The sequence below is a fragment of the Sitophilus oryzae genome, unplaced genomic scaffold (genome assembly GCF_002938485.1).
Source record: "Sitophilus oryzae breed Bouriz unplaced genomic scaffold, Soryzae_2.0 scaffold_1614_pilon_pilon, whole genome shotgun sequence".
Classification (NCBI taxonomy): domain Eukaryota; kingdom Metazoa; phylum Arthropoda; class Insecta; order Coleoptera; family Curculionidae; genus Sitophilus; species Sitophilus oryzae.
In genome coordinates, this window is record NW_022146297.1 from 866233 (window position 1) to 871980 (window position 5748).

Here is a 5748-nt window from a genome sequence, read left to right on the forward strand (position 1 = left end):
GCATTTAACTATATTCAGGTTTTACCATAAAGCCTTGGAGATTTATTTTTGTCGTTAATTCCGAGTGATTTTTTACAGTATAAGAAATGCATCCATTACTATAACATACCTAAGTTAACTCAATTAATTTGCTTTATTACCAGAAGCGAAGCAAGAAACGTCTTGCAAGATAAATTAGAAAAGAATCTTGCTGGTATATTTTCGCTAACAAGCTTGAATAACATTTTAAAATCATAAAACATTTATTTTTCTAAACCTTAAATTTAAAAAAAAATATTTTTATGTTCTTGTTGATTTTGATTATCGCTAATTATAGCTAAACTTATTGCTCGTTTTTTTCATATTGTTACGGATTCCCTGTGTCTTTAATTTTACATACACAATAAAACACTTAACTAATGATGATTAAAAACTGCAATCCGATATATATATACAGGGTGTTTCAAAACAAATGCGAAAAACTTAAGAGGGTGATTCCTTGTTCAAAATAAAGGGGAGTTTGCTTTATAAACGTTTGGTTTGGTTTGGTTTGGTTGTGACACACTTCCTGTTAATTTTTTCACTTTTTTAAAATGAGTGGAAGGGGTTGAAATAAACTACCCTTATCATTCTTGTTAACGAAATTTAAAGAAAAATCTTATCAAACACATGCAAAAAAATTAATTTGGATAGTTTAGTTTGTTTAGAAATAAATTGTTTTTATCTTTTGTGTTTTTTTGATAAAACTCACCGATTTGAAATTAAAAAATAAAATGTAAATCTTTACATGTCAGGACAAAAAACATTTTTAGATTAAGAATCTTAGAAAGAAAATAACGATAATAATAATCATCTAGATAATAACGTATTGCGGTAGAGTAATGTCAAATAAAATAATATTAATAAATAATATTAGGAACAGCGGCCGACTAGATTTTTTCCTAAAAAAATTACAATAGCCCACTAGATTCTTTATCAAAAAATGTTTTTTGTCCTGACATGTAATGCTTTACATTTTATTTTTTAATTTCAAATCGGTGAGTTTTATCAAAAAAACACAAGAGATAAAAAAGTTTCTAAACAAACTAAACTATCCAAATTAATTTTTTCGCATGTGTTTGATAAGATTTTTCTTTAAATTTCGTTAACAAGAACGATAGGGGTAGTTTATTTCAACCCCTTCCACTCATTTTAAAAAAGTGAAAATATTACCAGAAAGTGTGTTTTCATAACAGTAATGCTTCATAAAATTTCATTAGTCTATTTCTGTTCGTTTTCAAGATAAAAAATAAAAACATTATTTTTCCGCCATTTTTGTACCGCGATATCTCCCTAATGGTTGACTTTTGACCAAACGTTTATGAAGCAAACTACCCTTTATTTTGAACAAGGAATCACCCCCTGAAGTTTTTCGCATTTGTTTTGAAACACCCTGTATATACTTAATTATTCACAATAACGATTAATTAATTATTTCCGATCTCTTTCTTCTGCCTTCTCTATTTATTTATTCAAAAACTGACCCATCCCACAAAGATAGTTTTTATATACCTACCCACATTACATATATCAGAATCATCGAGTTCAAATTAGGAGGAACCATACTCCAAACAGTAATTTGATGCATATGAATCTAGTTGCCCCACAAGTAAGAGCATACAAAAAAATAACAAGCCCTGGTGGAACAAGAAGCTGGTCAATCTTATCTTTGATCGGTGGTCCGACGCCTGTTCAACAGAGCCAAATCCAGCGGCAAATGGCAGCTCTACACCGAGAAATTGACTAGGAGATAAGAAGGGCAAAGCGGTCGGACTTAGATCTTTTTGCGAAAAGATTACTTCTACTACTTATGTAGCTAGACTACACAAAGCTGTAGCCAAGAGAGTGGCCATTCCCAACATGGCACTTAAGAAACCTGACGGACGCTATACGAAGGGAAATGAAGAGGGAGTTAACCTTCTACTTCATACACATTTTCCAGGTAGCATATCTAGATACGCAACTAGCTCCGACCGTACCCCACAATCTTGCGGGGAAGACTGGGAGATGGTCAAGCTAGTAATAACAGAACAAAAACTTAAATGGGCTATTGAGACAGGGGTCTCAATAACCCATAGAAGCCGAGGGCGGCAGGAGTAGGTGGGATTTATCCTGTCCGTTTAAAGAAGGTTTGGAAAATAGCTACTTGCCATCTATTGAACATTACAAGAAGCAGCTTAACTTAAATCACTAAAAAAATAACAGGAACAAAACAGAGCGATAATTCGCTGGTTTTGGAAAATGCTCTCAACACGGCTAAGATGGGTACCAAAACTGTAGTTGCTAAAACAACGCAAGAAACCCCACAAGGTGGAATAATCTCCCTCCTACTGTGGAGCTTGGCAGTGGATCACCTACTAAACAAATTAACTCTAGCGGGAATACGCTGCATATAGTATACAGATGACATAGTAATAATCGCTCGGGGGAACCATGAAGACACTTTATGTGATATTACCGAGTATATTATCCAAAGAGGACTCGGTATCACTGAGAGATGGTGGAGGACTGTCATGTCGGGCTGAGTATCAACTCAAACAAACCCGTGGTAGTGCCATTCACCAGAAAGCGAATTCTGAAAAACATGGAAAAAGGAATACTGCCATCACAGGAAGTGAAATATCTCGGAATAACCCTGGACAGTAAACTGCTCTGGAACAGACATATTAAAATATTTACCAGCAAAGCCACATAGGCACTCAGGATATACAGAAGACTTGGGGGAAATAGTTGCAGCTGGTCCCCTAACATGTTGCGCTGGGTGTATACCATGATAGTATAGAGAAGCTAAACAAATTAGAGACCTAGAGAAGCTAAACAAATTAGGCAGAGAAAATAAAGTTCCTCTACTCTGGGTGCCCGCTCATCGAGGTGTAGAAGGCAATAAAAAAGCAAACGATCTAGCTAGAAAAGGAACGAACACTCCACTAACTGGACTAGAACCAACTCTGCTAAGATTATTGAAAGACTGGTTAAAAAAGGCTTCTATCTTTTCTCCTTAAATATATAGTACTTAGTACCCATCAATTTGGATTTCTAAGTAACAGTTGCACAAATGATGCTATGTTCGATCTTTTTAATAATGTATGTATATGTATACTCTAGCCTGAATAACCATCACTCTACAGCTACAATTTTCTGTGATTTTTCTAAGGCTTTTGACTGTGTAAATCATAATATCTTAATTAACAAATTGCAATACTATGGATTCAGGGGAGTGCCGCTCGAATAGCTTAAGTCATATCTTGGCAACAGAAGACAGCTTGTGAGGATTGATACGTCTATGTCTTCTTCTAAGCCTATAGAATGTGGTTGTCCCTCAGGGTTCAGTACCTGGACCTATTTTGTTTCTGGTGTTTATCAACGACATTGCAATTCTAGACATTAGCGGTAAATATCGGACGATACTAGTTTCACTTGGAGCGGCCCAGATGTTATGGCACTATATAATACTCTCGATAATACTATATCCAGTGACTTACGCACCATAAAATCTTGGTGCGATTCTAATCTCCTATGCCTCAACCTTTCAAAAACTGAAGTTTTGTCATGTAAAAGTACTATACAACCTTTTGTATACTTAATAACACCACTATATGAAAAAACTGTTTATTATGCACTTTTTGAATCGCACCTCAGATATGCCCTTCCATTCTGGGGTACCGCTGCGCGACAAAATTTGATCGTATTTTCAAACTTCAAAAGAGAGCAGTTCGATATTTATTAGGACTGAACAGTAGAACTCACTGCCAGAATTTCTTTAAAAATTTCAAAATACTGACTCTTCCTTCCTTATTCATTTTTGAATCCGTTTGCTTAATCCGCAAGCACATATCTGCTATTCCCGAAAGGCCATCTCACAACTATCCACTTAGGAATGCGGAACACGATCTTTATCTGCCAACCCCGAGCTCAGAACTAGTTAAAAGCTCAATACTGAACAATGCCAAAAAAATGTACAATCGTCTGCCTTTGAATATCAAGTCACTTTCATTTTTTCCCGCATTTCGCAAAGCTCTGAAACTATACTTACTGGAGAGAGCCCTATATGCGGTAAACGACTTTTTTGTTGATGTTTAATCATGTACAATTTTGAATTTTAAAATTTTGATCATCTCACACACTGATTAAAGGTCTAGTATTTAATATTTATTATTTTATAACTTATAACATGATTATATCCATTTACAATTTTCCTATTGTAAAATTTTATTGATACGCCTTTTTTTGTGTTCTGCAATGTCCATGTTATGTATTATTTGTATTTTTTTTTAATTTAATGACGTACATTTTTTTGAATTCATTTGTATTGTATGATTTTTTATTATTTGTATATTTTTTTGTGCTTTTGTTTGTTTTGTAAATGCTTTGTCGATGAAGCTATTTTGGCTTTTTGTACAATAAAGCGTTGCTTATTATTATTATTTATACCCGTTCTGCTTTCCAAGTGGAAACCAACTTAAAGCGGACCTGAAGAACCTAGACGACTCCGTCCGTCAGGGCCGCCGCTAAGGAGTTAGCCGCCCGTGTGCAACTCAATATTTGCCGCCCCCTTATATTAAACAAAATGTATAAAAATTACATATATTTTTTTGGCATACCTATATATAATATTATGTTTATATTCCCCGAGACATGTATGATATCATTAATAATACCCGTAAATAAGTACTTAATTATTATTATTACGTTATAATCCCGCAGAGTCAAGTCTAAAAAAAATCCAAATTAAAAAAAAATGTCCAGTAAAATGAAACACTTATAACTAATCAACATAAAAAGTTATGAAAATCGAACTTTTCGGCCGAAATTTTTTTGACGATATCTTTAATATCCAATGTCGCACATACCTCATGTTCGATGGATAACAAAGCTAAAGCAGAAAGTCTTCCTTGCGTCATCGAAGATAATAAATAGTTTTTAATAATTTAAGTCTTGAGAACGGTACGGTACGGGTGAGCGACAGCACCCGTACCTACAGTAACCGGTAGTGTTAGGAATATAGGTATAATTAGGGTTAAATTTGGAAATGTTGAATGTAGATTATTTTCGTACAAATACTAGTAGCCTAGTATATCACTAGGATATTTTTCTGTGTTAAAATATAGTTGAATAGCTTTAATTTCCTCCTGAATGTCACCGGGTTTTTAACAGGACACCTCAGTAGATTGAAGCTGAGAAACAACGGCGAATGCAGATTCTGTGGGAAAAATAGGGAAACACCACAACACCTTATCACTTAGTGCTCCTAGACGACAGCTGGCCTCTGTGGAGTCGTCTCAGATACTGGATTTTGTTAAAGCCCTGAGACTGTATGATGAATTATAACTCGTTATAATTCAAGAAGAACACACAGAAGAAGACTGCCATGTCTGGCAGTTTATTATAGTCGACTGTTGGTCTTAAGACTGAATGATAATTCCAATAGTGAGACACCCCTCGATTTTATATGATTAATCCTGTAGACGCAGTTTGGAGTTAATTAAAGAAAAATAGAAATAAATGAACCAAAACCACATATTTTTTATTAGACTCACTGATTATGTTCTAGCATTTAACCTAACTGTAACTAAAGTAAATTGTAGTATTTCTTTTATCGGTTTCCACTTTTTATTAATTTATGATAATCGACGCGGTAAAATTGAAAAACCAGCTAGTATCGCAAACAAAATGCAAGAATGTCTCGCCTTCATCTCCTTGTGACTGAAAGGGGTGTGGCTGTTGAGGATA